Genomic DNA, 14,420 nt, shown 5'->3' with positions numbered 1-14,420 from the left:
CCTCCTGACTAGTTTTGGGAGTACTGAGTTGAGGGAGCTGAGCCTCCAGTTTGGATAGATGGTTGCATCTCTCGCATATATTTGTATTTCTTGGGTGGAGTTGGTGGTTGTCTGTGTACTTGGGGCAGGTGTAACATTGCCTCAGGATTCACAGATTCAACTTGCTGTGGCTGGCCTTAGTGGATTGTATGTGTGGACATATTTTATTGCCATACTACTGATCAGTGATTACTTCATTGTTTATGTTTGCTCTATCATGTAGTAGCTTCCTCATTCTCTTGCATGGTTTGGTTATGGCTGGTGTCCACCATGCCAGATGCCTGCGTGTATGGCATTTTGTCTTGTTTTAATTTAGGATTGCATAATCCAAGCATTCCTGGCAGTGTTCATGGAATGGCTGTATTACAGGTTCTGAGGTGTGGCCCATATTTTGCACCTGCACAGGACCTTTAATGGATTCCACATCAGTTTGGAGGAGTGCAAATATTGCTTTACACATGTTTTCCACTGTGGGTTTCTGGCCAGGGACTGTGGTCAGGATTTGTATATCCAGTGTGATTACTCTATGGTCTGGTTTTACCAGTGAGCAATACACTTCTCGTCTTGACATCCAGTACCCATGTTGCTGATTATCACATCCAGTATGCTTACCCCTCTTGTGGGAGTGGTACATTGTTCCTGGGCCTTTTGGTTTATGGATTCTATGAACTTTTGTCCTACACTGTTGGAGCTAGTATAATGCTCCGAGTCTATGTCTGGGTATATTCAGTCACCCAATATAATGTGGTTTGGAGGACTTGATATATTCATGTATTCCAGCATAGGCCAGGCGCAGTTCCTGGTGTTGGGACAGTAGTCTGTAGCAGGCTATAAGCTGGGGGGCAGTTTTAGCCACTGTTACTTGACCATGGCTAGTCCATGCTGCTTCTTGTTGTGGTATCAACATGGGGGTGTGGTTATCCTTGACAATTCTTGCTAGTCACCCTCCTTTTGTAGCTTGTTCTATGTTTTGAGTCTGTGCAGCACAGTATGAGGTGTAACCTGGTAGTGTTAGGGTGCTGTTGTGAGCCTTGACTCAGTTTTCTGTTACAGCACAGATATCAATATTCTCCATACTGGGTGAGTTTAGACTGCATGCATCTTGCTGTTTCGACTTATCCCTTATCTTATTCTTATCTCTTCTGATACCTATGGAGATAGGTTTGTGTTTTGAGCCTTACCTATTCAGGGCACACTGTGGGTAACAACAGCCTTTGCCAGTATCCATACGGCTTGCACTGATAGGTGCACGCCAGTCCTAGCAGGTGAAGCACCATGTCATGCTCAGCATGTCATCCCAGACTGGCACACATTGGATCCCCTTTGACTAACTGCGATACTTCAGTCAATTATTGCACTTGATCATCTCATTGTCATATTGTGGCATGATGCTTGGTGAGGGTAGGATGTTAGTCAGGGTCCTCAGGTGTGCATATAAGTACATGGTGTTACATTACTTAACACATGGCATTCATGCCTCAGGTGGTGCTGCAGAGCTGCCTCTGTCGGATGCACATATTACACTTCCCTGTACATGTTTGTGAGCAGGTCATGTCATTGTAGGCATCCATGTTATTATTTGAGTGAGTCAGAGGGGGTATCATTCCCAGGGTTCCTACTGAGCCAGTGTATGTGCTATGCGTTGCCTCTTTGCCAAGGCCAGGGCATACTGGGCACGCTTCCTTCTGCCTACTGGGGTAGGCTCAGGTTGTTCCTCCTCCGAGTCACGCTCTGCCTGTGATGGCCTTGGCAATGGTGGGGGGCTGTTTGGCCCGGCCCTATGCTGGTCCTGCTGCAGCTGTTTTCGCAAGATCATATTATGTAGCATAGCACATACCATGACAATTTGGGTACATGTAGTTGGTGTGTACTGCAAGGCTCCACCAGATGTGTCCAGACACCGGAACCGTGACTTGAGCAGCCCAAACACACGCTCTATTACATTACGTGTTTGTGCGTGTGCCTCATTATGGCGTTCCTGTTCAGGTGTGTGTGCGCTTCTGATGGGTGTCATCAGCCACGGCTCCAGTGCATAACCTGCATCCCCACTAGGTGTCCGTGGGATGTCCCCATTGGCAAATGTCTGGTACAGCTGCGTCAAATGCCAGATGTGGGAATCATGGTAGTTCCCAGGACAGCCAGCACACACATTCATTATTATGCCCTGGGCATCACACACGACCTGGCAGTTGATGGAGGGGAAGCCCTTGCGGTTGATGTATGCCCTACCCCACTCACCGGCTGGTGCTTTGATGCATATGTGCGTGCAGTCTATTGCACCCACTACCTCAGGGTATTCCGCTATTTGCTGGAAGAGACGCATATTGCTGGCCAATACCTCACAGGCATTGGGGAAATATACATGATCACTGACATGTGCTGACATGGCATCCAGGAACTGGTGCAATACCCTGGAGGCTGATGCCTGTGATATCCCCATCATATCACCAGTTGGTCTCTGGAAGGTACCTGTTGCTAGTATTCGTAGGCCAACACATACCTTGGTTTCCACTGGGATGGGTTCCCCTCTGTTGGTTCTGTGTGTGAGGCGTGGCCTGCACAGCTCCACTATTTGCTGCAGGAGGTCTCTGTCCACTCTATAGCGCTCTACTATCTCCAGCTCATGTAACCTGTGGTAGGTGACCCTGGGTCTGTACACTCTTCTTCGTCTCCTCACTGTGGGTTGTCTGGCACCATCTGCATTGTCACCACCCTCAGCAAGTTGCCTATGTCTCATTATGACAGCTATGGCAGCCCCTAACATTTCTGCTCTGAGTTCAGCTTTTTCAGTTTTCACTTCTAATAGCTTACTCCTGTCTTGCAGTGTCTCTTGAGAGAAACATCCTGCACTGCTGTTTGCAGAGTTTTAAGTGCTGGGCTGGGCTTCTATTCTGCCTGTGTAATTGCCTGCTTCTAATTGTTTTCACCTGCTAGCTCCAGCAGTATTCCCTGCTAGCTTCCTACTAAATCTGTTGCTTCCTTTTTCCTCTCTGTTTCCTCAGGGAGGAGCCGTGTGCAAACCAACAGAAACACGCTCACAGTGACTTACACGCGTGCACACATGCTTACACAGTTCAGAATCTGTTTATTCAGATTAAAACGTGTGCACACCCACACAAACAGTGTTAAACATCTCCCAACACGCTCCCACATGCTCAGTCTGCCTTACACGCGCGCACACTGCCTTACTCGCACTTCATGGCGCGCACACGTGCGCATGCATGCCCAGCAAGAAACCTCGGTGTAGGCAACAGTGTACACCTTCCATTTCTTGACTTTCTCATGCTTATCTAGTGGCACACCTCTTTCCATGATATCTGTCTGACATCTGTCATGTAACTCTGACCTCCAATGAACTGCATTTCTTTCTACCATTCCCCCCTGTGATGTCACCTATCTCCTACTCTGTTCCTCCCCCTTCTGTAATGCTTACACTACTCAGACTGTGCTCATTTGCTATGTGACAGTGGAATTCAGTATCCTAACACTCATTTGCATCAGATTGCCTACTAATGCTTAGTTACATGTCTTAGACTCAGCTTCCCCCCTTAGCAACCACTACACGGTGGCCATGTTGGTTTTGGTCTGCTGGCCCCTGCATTGGCATTCCATGTATTGCATAAAACCCACATTTGTGGGTTTATAACCTTTGTTTTTATGTTTTATACAGAGCAGCCCATTTGCGCGGGGCTGCGCTGGGTTTAAACATCGGCAATCGCCGAAAAAAAAAAATTATATTTTTAATATATTTGCATCAGGTTACTTTGCCAATGGCCACATATTTGGCCATTGGCATGCTGCCTGACACATATGCACCCTTTATTTGGAGCTGACATGGCTCCATTGCAGTTTTTGCAGAAACGTACTCAGTTGTCAACTGAGTACATTTCTGCAGCTAAAACGGCTCTTACACGGGCTGTTCTGGGCTTCCTGGATCGCTAATCATCCTCATTTGCATGCTATTCGGCTGCAAGTGAGGTGATTAGCTTATCCACGCCCACTCCATGTAAGAGACGTTTTAGCTTGTCTCTTACACGGACTTTGGGCTGTTCCTGGATCGCGAAGGCTGCATGGAGTCTTACACTACTCTTAGACTCCATGCAAGCCTTCGTGAATCCGGCCCTATATCTTTTAAATGGCTTGCATTATCCTCAAATATTCTTTTTCAGCATTAGTGCCATATGCTTCCTCTCAGGACAAAGGTCTATCACTCAGATACACAATCAGGTGTCTGTTTCCCTGCACAATAATCTTAAGGAGAACAGCCTGCTGTCCATGTTGTGAAACATTTGTAAGAACCATGAGCAACTGAATTTATACGCAGCTGACCAATAAAGTGGATCCCTGCAAGGCCCCTTTACACTACTGTGAAGCTTCTCCCAGTCTGAAGAACAAACCACCTTGTCTAAGCTTTTTAGCAAAGTCTGTAATAAGAGTGGTCACTGTAGTGAATTGAAGTAAGGGTCAAATTTTCTGTAATTCCGTGGCTAACAAGAGTTTTCGCTCATTTCTTCTTGGCCAGAGTAGGCCATGTCTATATTCCTTACATCTTGACAGGTTCTATTATGACAATGCAACTAAGGATCTAGTCCGTAAGGCAAGGCATTTCTTCTCTTCCTAACTATGCTCTGTTAGTACTGCTGAATTGAATGCATATCACCATTCTAACATGTTAGGCAGGTTACTTTTGTGGTTGACTGGTTTCCACCTTTGCAGGTATAGTCAGGATTATCTGCTACCTACAGTATTCCTACCTAACATTTCTTGGGTCCCCTTCACATGGGCGACATTTCAGAATGTCGAAGACCATACGGCCGAGACCATATGATCGACATTCGAAATGCTGACCATGCGGAACCGGCATCTGCAAACAGTGCAGAATGGAAAGATTTCCATCTTCCACACTGTAGTTCGATCTCGGAGTTGGTATACTTAAGTTACTGGAGGCAGTGGGAGGGGCGAAGCCCCACAAGGGGGGTGCAGGGGGCATTGCTCCCCTCCTTGCAGCGTGAAGGTAAGATTTTGTTGTGTGTTTTTTTTTTTTTTTTTGTATGGTCTACATTTCAAATATCGATCATATGGTCTTGGCCATATGGTTTTCGACATTCTGAAAGTAGACCCACATTTCTTAGCTTTTATTGTTACAACTGCTACACTAAATCTACTCATAGCCTCTTTAACATACTGGGCAAGTTTCTGCGGTCAACCTATAAATGGTGATGCCCTCCATCCAGGCAAGAGTGAACTTTCTACCTTCATTTAAAATGCAGTCAATCAGCCTGTGAACAGCAGGTGGAATACTTGGAAAAGTGATACAATCCAATGTGAGTAACAAAAGAAGAATTCTTTTTTGTTACAAGGATAAACAATCTTGTCACAAGGCATTAAATGAATCTTTAATGACCAAGTCCCTTTCCTCCCACCCAGTGGTAGTGTTTCATCATTTTAACATGGTTTCCAACACTGTTCCCTCCTCTACAACAAGCACATAGACTGAGCACTAATGATTCCCCCCACTCATGGAAGTGTTTAAACATTTTAACATGGTGTTCCATTACTGTTCTCCCCTCTACACAAACACATAGACTAAGCATTAATAATTCCCCCACTCATGGTAATGTTTAAACATTTTAACATGGTGTTCCATCACTGTTCCCCCCTCTACAACAAGCACATAGACTAAGCACTAATGATTCCCCCACTCATGGTAGTGTTTAAACATTTTAACATGGTGTTCCATCACTGTCCCCCCTCTAAAACAAGCAAATACATTGAGCACTAATGAGTTCCCCCCCACTCATGGTAGTGTGTAAACATTTTAACATGGTATAATTTGTATCTGCCTCTTAGCTGCTGGTTCGGCTACACAGACAATATTGTTGTGCTTTTGAAAAAAATTACCCTCCCATTCTACTTGCAGCTTATTTGATCAGATGGTGATAAGTACCACAAATTTTAGTTAAATCACCCCTCCTGGGATGCAGCCCATAGGGCATGACAAACTGCCTGTTGCTGTTATTCATGTGCCAAGTGCTGCCACACCAGTACCATGAGCTTCCACAACCTAGTCCTGACTTTTATCACAAGTTCAACAAACCATGTCACAGTGGGAATCAATGTGGTTCGTTACCTCATAAATAAAATCCAGGTTCCTTACCCTATAGCAACACGTTCATAGGTACTTGCTAGGCTATTGATCTGAGGATCTTAAGAAGCCTAAACTTGCATTCCCATGATAATTAATAACTCTCCTATTTTATAATGTGCATATCCAATGACAGCCTGATACAAGCATACACTGAGGTAATTGCATGTCTCCCCTATCCATGAGAACCAGTGGTGCTAATCCAAGGGTGAATCTGCAGTTACCCACCCATTCATCCGAATTATGTTTCAAGAGAGTAACAGAAGTACTCAGTTTTATGTGGAGTGAAAGATTATTCCATAGAAGTGGTATTCTCTTTGAAACATTCCTGTCCTTCCAGCATTTTCTGTTCATTTTACGGAAGAGATTGATGTTCCTTGAGTGACTGTTTATAATACCACTTTTCAAATGGTAAAAAAAACACTGTGCAAAGAAAACAAACATTCAGGTGTTAGCTGCTCTGCAGATGCCCTCGTCATGGTCCTCGGGATGGAACTGAACTGCTCCACCAGCTCATTGGTTTGAAGTGAGCAGAAAGTAATCATAAGTGTTCCTTGTATAAAGGGCATTGGCTTACTGGAATTACCCTATCATCAAATGCAATAATCAAGCAAATACATTTTTAACAGTTTTACTCTAAAAAGTTCCTTAGAAAAGTGGGACACTAAAAAAAACGTGAGAAGATCAAACGTACAAGTGGTACAGATACTTGTCAGTTCTTCAAGGGGAAATTCCATCCTCCTTCAAGTATCAAAAGGAATGCCACCCTGTTGATATAAAGGGATAAAGCCCTAACTACAGCCCAGGCAATCCATGATCAGTTAGTGGCTCAGGTGACTGACAAAGCAGCAAGGAGGAATGGACTTTACCACACCTGGAAGAGGGCAGTCCTGTGGAGGTCTCTAAGCAGCAATACCTGGTGGAGGCTGGAGACAACACTATCAGGGGTGTGTCTAAAGGAAGAATACAGTGGGGACATGGCTGAGCTGTAGCAGAAGCCAGACAAAATGTGCACATCCCCAGCTCAATCCTCCCCACCCGAGTATATACCGTAAAGGAAGAGGAACAACAGGGTAGGTCATAAAACAATCCCGACAGATGTTGATTGGCAGACACTCAGGATGCCCTTATGTTCCACACCAGCCCCAGCCCTGTTGGATGAAGTCTGTGACTAGGAGGTGGCTGGTAGACACAGTGATGGACGTGAGGCACTTGGAAGGGAGACGTAAAATGAAGCAGACAGAAGAAATCCCTTACCTCAAAAAAAAAAATCAAAAATAACAAGTTCCAAACTTTCTGTTCCTTAAATGATGACAAAGGCACTACCTCAGAGTACTCAGAATATAATCTACTAATACCAAGACACAAGTCTTACCTGTGTTGCTTGGAGGAATGACTATACATTATCTACCCTCCAAAATGGTTCACCACTGATAGGCTAGTGCCAAAAAAGCCTTGGAACTGACGTTTGTTTTGGCCACTTTTTGTCAGTGCTCAAAGATGCTACAATGCTACATAATTTCCAAAAATTGTGCATAAACTATATGAATGCAAATTTAGGCCTAGATGGCTCAAAAGGAGAATATCACAGGCTACAGCACTGGTATACGGCAAATAGCTGAGTGTTTTATAGTCAACGCAGTAATTACAGATGACATTTTGTCAGGTATAATTACACTGACTGCTAAATGGTATGGCAAAAGGACTTTTCCACTGCAGGTCCCATGGTAGTGTCTATTCTGAAGATTACATGGTTTGTCATTTGCTAGAATGGGACTGCTATTTTGCAAGTTGAGAATGTGCAAGTCAATCTTTAAGAACCAAAACGCACACACAGACACAGAGTGTATGTGTGTGTGTGTGTGTGTGTGTGTGTAAGTTCCTCATTTCATCAAAAACAAACCATTTCACAGCAAATCTTGATTACCTGGCTCTTTCACACTGCATGACCTTGGAACTTGATTAAACTGAATAAGAGGGATAGAAGGGCTTTACCACCCACATGTGTGGGGACACAGTACCTGCAAAAAATGGGCCCATTTCTTGTAGGAAGAGTTAGAGCAGTCCTAAATAATCACAGCTTTTGATGAAATGAATATTGAAAAAATTAATAAAAATTACATCATGTAAATATATAAAAGTACATACATATATATACAGGTCTACTTCTATTCGCTGACAGCCCATTTCACTGAAACCCATTTCGTTGACAGCTCATTTCATTGACAAAAGTATTCAAGGCAAAAACCTGGGTTTTGCCCCCCTCCCCACTGTTGTGCGACTGTGGAGTTGTTATATATAGTTGGGGGGTGTGGGGGGCACAGCCCCCCACCTAGAATGTTTGTCAATGAAATGAGCTGTCACCGAAATGGGTTTCAGTGAAATGGGCTGTCAGCGAATAGAAGTAGACCCATATATACATATATATCTGTATAGAAATGTGTGTGTGTGTGTGTGTGTGTGTGTGTGTGTCTGTTTAAGGGTGACATAGTGACAAGTGGTTAGTATTGCTGCTTCACAGTACTTGGTTCTCCAGTTTGGTTACCTGCAGGGGTGCCTCTTCTATGGAATCTGCAAATCCTCTCTGTACCTATGTGGGCTTTTGTTGGTTCCTGTTTGCAACCCAAATCCCCAAAAAAGTGCCTTCAAAACACAGGCATACATGTCGGCATTGAATAGGACATAAGAGAAATAACAAATCACCTTTACTATTCTCTCTGCTTTTATTCCATTAATAGGTAGATAACTCCATCAAATTTGCAAGCAATGTGACTGGAATCATATATTTTATTTGTATAAACACACATAATATATACTGTAGCAAATCTGCACTTGCCACAATATCATTAAAGCACCCCCTAAATACAGCATAACCCCCCACCTACAAAACCCTAACCCCTCAACACATCCATAACAGTGTAATTACACAACCACTGCACTGTTTTGTTGCATAAAAAGTAAATGAAATGGGAATTTAGCAATAAATGACACAAACAAAACTGTTATCCAACTTACTAGGTGATAATCCATGTCTATATATATATATATATATATATATATATATATATATATATATATATATATATATATATATATAAAATCATAATCTTCACACACGCACACACACACGCTCATATTTAATTCTTTCCCCAATAGGGACACATCTGCAAGTATAAAAATAGTTCCTCACAGCATTATACACAGCATCAAAGGCCTCCCATATTCTCAACATAAAATCCTCTCCTGCAGTTTTAAGGTCCCCTTAACAATACTTACCTGAAAGTATCCACTCACTGGTAAGGCCCACAGTACACTAAGGGCAGCACCACAGCAGCCCATTCTCCAGATATACAGACTTCAGGAAGTCTACTGCTAAAAAATGCCTCCTCAGAAACCACTCCCAGCAATTACGTGCCCCCCTCCAATGTATTCATACATCAAGAAATATGCTGAAAGAAAATCTTTCTCTAACACATACACAAAAGTTAACCTCTATCTCCTAATCAGCCACAACTGCTTCTGCAAATTTCTGTTTCCCCATGGATAACAGCCAATAGCTAAGTACCCACCTTTCCTGGGCAAGTACACTTCTGGAAACATTTAAGGAAAGAAAATATCTACCCAAGCAATGCAGTCAACTACTGATCACCTCTTCCCTAAGTACATATACTTCTGGCATTTTCTGCACAAGAAAATGCTTCCAAATGCATTGCAACAAGAAGCTAAGCACCCTCTCCTCGATCACACATCTCTTGAAACCTCTGATGAAAAACATCTCCTTGCTCCCCATCAAACAGTTATGCATATCTCTTTCACAGGCACACATACTTCTGTAAACATCTGCTAAAAGAAAATGTCTCTAGCACACCTAACCAAAGAGTTAAGTACCACCACCCCAGGCGTATATGTTTCTACAAATGTCTGCTGAAAGAAAATGCCTCCAAGTGAGACACACCAGCATATGTTTCTGAAATGACTGCAGACCATTGTCACTCTCACCTATGGCACATACCCAGTCAGAAAGCTGGTATAAAGCAATGTTACATCACAAAACAAATGCTGAATAAAATGATGAATTGAAATCCTGCATATGTCAGACTCTCACTGCGTTTTCTAAATGTTACACACACACACACACACACACACACACACACACACACACACACACACACACACACACAGTAGAAAGTACAGGTGTGCAAATAAACTTAACATAACAGTAGATGTTTGAATGATAACTGTTGTAGCCTAAGCTATATGGGTTATATTCTACATAGCATACAACAGCCAGCCAGCTTCCAAATCTACAGAGCACCTTCCACACACCCAAACAGTTGGGTGCCAAACCCATCACAGCTTTCATACCAACTAAGAGAGGTAGGCTAAGCTCTGACAGAACACTGCTACGAAAAGAAAAAGACAAGTCCACACCCTGGCATAAATAATATAAGGGGAATGGGGCAAAGGTATAGCTACTGCAGCAGTCATCATTCAAACATCTACTGTTATGATAAGTTTACTTGCACAACTGTACTATGTTCTTCATAGTGATCACTGCTGCAGTAGCCTAAGTTATACAGCTAGATAACCATAGCTCTGAAAAACTGGGAGATGGAAGAGGAAAGATCCAAGACACCCTAGAGAATGGTCCACGCAAAGCTTGTCCTAAACATGGAAAAGGAATTGAGTTTATAGTGTTATGTAAAAGAACACACAGAGGATCAAGCTGCTGTTCTAAAATTCTTCTAGAGTCCAGCCCTTTCCAAAATGCCAGAGAAGAGCCAAGACCCCGACAGAGTGAGCCTTGACCCTACCTGAAATAATTTTATTGTGGTGGTAATAACAAATAGTAATAGCCTGGGACAACCATTTAGAAACTCTGTTTTGACACCAGTTGTCCCTTCTTCTTACCTTCACAAGGAATGAACTGATCAGAAGTGCTGAAAGATGTTTTCTGTCAAGGCAGTACCTGAAAAGTCTGTTGATGTCCAAGACATGAAGTATCTTTTCTCCCTCATTTTTATGGTCTGAAAAGAAAATGGGGTGATAATTTGGCTTAAAGTAAAATCAGACACCACTTTAGGCATAAAATAAGGATTAGTTTTCAAAAAACACTATTTCTCTATTTCTGGGAAATATGGGATAAGGTTGACCTACCATAAGAGCTTGCAACTGAAATATACTTCTTGCAGAGGTCAGAGTAATCACTAACATTTTCCTCCATATTAAGAACCTCAAGTCAGCCAGATGAGCAGGTTCAGCTGGAGCAAGTACCAGCTTCTTTAACACAAAATTAAGATTCCACAGAGGATCCACCAGTTTTGTGGGAGGTGTCTTATGTAGTATCCCTTTCAAAATCATTCTCACATGAGAATGCACTGAAACAAGGGATCCTTGGGTAGACATCCTGAAATGGACAACAAATGAACCCTGACAGAGGAGTAAGACAGGTCATATATAGTGACGCACAAATACTGTAAAACCAGAGAAACACTGAATGGGTGTGTGGCAATCGTGCCCTGGCCCAGCAATCAAGGAGCCTCAGTCCTCACCACTAACACCAGAAAGATTGTCTCATAGAAGAGAAAAGGATAATTAATACACACAGTAAAGTACAATTTCCCTTAAGTGCACAAAGAGATCACAGTCAGTCTGGGGCTGGTTGCTCCCTTGCTCACCAGGTCCCCAATAAGACTCCCCACTGGCACAGCTATAGGATCCAGGTCTCAGCCTAGATGGGCAAGCTAAAACCTCCAGAACCCTCTCTGCCCAACCAGTGCTTTGTGTCCCTGCCCAAGTAGCTGACACATCACACACACACTTTGAAATAAGTATTTATACAACTTCACAGACACTCCTGGGAAAGGCTGACACAGATTCTCCATCTGTGCCCCTTTACCCAGACTATACGGTAGTAATTACTGCCACCACCCAACTAATAATATCAGCTACTAAAAGGCCCTTAAAAGGGTGTCCAATTATTATTGTGCAATATTATTATCCAATGGTAGTATGACTAACAGTCAAGGCTTACTTTAGAGTGGCCTATTACAATAACCTCTATAAATATGTAATGTACTCTAGAGCTTATCTCTACACAAACCATCCACAGGTAGAATGTTTTAAAAATATTTAATAATAAATAATTAAAACACAAGGCAAAACTACTACACCACAGAGATATCTAAGAATTCAGAGATCACACAGAAACTTAAAATAATACAGTAGGACAGGTCTGATTTCAAAGAAACATACCTAATTAATCTTTACTAGCTTTAACTATTCCTACAAGAAATCACAGTGCTAAAACTTACATGTGAGCACAAGGCAGAGTGCTGATAAGTTGGATACCAAGATCAAAAATGCCCCCAAGTCTCTTGTGAGAAATAGTATTTAAACATTACTAACAAACATGTCTCTAAGACCATCCCAAATTACATCATTTTTGACACTTAGGTTTTCCCAGTATTCATATTGCATCATCTTAACACCTGGTCTGAGTTCTCAGGCCACAAACTGCATTATTTAGCAATCTAACACCTGCTCATAAACTTACAACAATACAAGGCATTTCACATATACATTCTAGCAGAAACCAGAGCAATAAAGCACCTTCCATATGTAAATTCTGGTCATAAACATTAATCTCAAAACAATGGGCATGAAACCTTCATCCAGACACACTGGAACCGACTTGTAAAACATAAAAGAGATTCATAAGATCTTTTCAACTTTAAAAGACACATTTGAAATACTTGGCTTGATTTTCCTTACAGCAGATGGCAATGTTGCAACAATCTTGAAGTTCACATTTTACAGTGTTTTCTTACATTTAAAAACACAAGCCTGTATTTTACATTTATTTACAAATGCCAGAATTATATATCAAATTTTATTTGACTAGGCTGGCAGCCTTTGCCCATCTCTCGCCAATTGTCACATCTCTTCCCCCCGGGGAACTGAAGCAAATGTTTCAAGTGCCCCTTGAGAAACATAGCTTGAGAGTGTCAGGTCTATCTGGGTGTACCTCACCCCATTTCCTGACTTGAGAGCCCATCTGCATTGGCATTGCTACTCCCACTGCAGTGCTGCACTGACATATCATATGCTTGCAACCCCAGATTCCATCTTAGCAACTTGGCGTTTTTCTGACTGGCTCTGTTTAACCATGTTAAAGGGTTGTGATCTGTAATTACAGTGAATTTTCTTCCATACAGATAAGGCTGAAGTTTTTGTAGTGCCCACAATATTTCTAGACATTCCTTTTCTACCGCTGCATAGCATTCATCCCTGGGTTGGAGCCTACAACTGAGATAAACCACTGGGTGCTCTTCTCCTTCTGAAGAAATCTGGCTAAGTACAGCCCCCACCCCACAGCTTGAAGCATCCACCTGCACAACAAAGTCTTTGCTGTAGTCTGGACTGGCTAACACAGGGGGCCTCCCAAAGCTAAATGCCTGCTCATATGCTGGGGTCCAGACTACTTTATCTGGCCTGTTCTTCCTTGTCAGGGCTGTGAGGGGAGCAGCTATGCTACTATAATTTGGAACAAACTTTCTGTAGTACCCTGCTGTACCCAAGAATGCCCTCACCTGCTTTTTGGTAATAGGTGCAGGCCATGCCTGAATGGCTTCTACTTTGGCAGGTTCTGGTCTTATCTTACCACTCCCCCCTCTATGTCCTAGGTAGGAGACCACAGCCATACCCACCTGACATTTGCTCGGCTTAATGGTCATCCCTGCCCTCTGTAGTCTGCTCAGCACCTCCCCTGACATGCTGAAGGTGCTCTTGCCAGGGATGGCTGTAGAAAGCAATATCATCTATGTAAGCAAGGGCAAACCCTCCTGCTCCTGCTAAGATATGATCTACCAGCCTCTGGAAAGTCGCTTGGGCATTCTTCATCCCAAAGGCCATCTTTGTGAACTCGTACAAGCCAAAAGGTGTCACAAAGGCTGACTTCTGTCTAGCACTGGGAGTCAAGAGCACCTGCCAGTAACCCTTGGTAAGATCAATGGTTGTAAGATACTTAGCCCCACCCAGCTGGCTAAGCATCTGACTCTGTGTGACTATTTAATTTCCTGTAATCCACACAGAATCTGGAGCTGCCATCCTTCTTTGGCACCAACAACACTGGTGAGGCACAGGGACTGTTGGACTATTGAATCACCCCTAGTTCCAACATCTCCTGTACCTCCTCCCTCAGAGTCTGTTTGACTCACTCAGGCACCCTATAAGG

The 14,420-nt window shown here is 43.0% G+C and overlaps 1 protein-coding gene across 1 annotated transcript in view; it reads right to left on the bottom strand.

Annotated features, from left to right (window-relative positions):
* Nucleotides 1-14,420, bottom strand: part of LOC122814803 (vacuolar protein 8-like) — a 988,388-nt gene that overhangs the window by 887,535 nt on the left and 86,433 nt on the right. The window lies entirely within an intron of this gene.

The sequence above is a fragment of the Protopterus annectens genome, chromosome 1.part1 (genome assembly GCF_019279795.1).
Source record: "Protopterus annectens isolate FY-2018-M chromosome 1.part1, PAN1.0, whole genome shotgun sequence".
Lineage (NCBI taxonomy): Eukaryota > Metazoa > Chordata > Ceratodontiformes > Protopteridae > Protopterus > Protopterus annectens.
The sequence above is the reverse complement of the archived record's forward strand: the minus strand, read 5'-3'. Positions and strand labels throughout refer to the sequence as shown.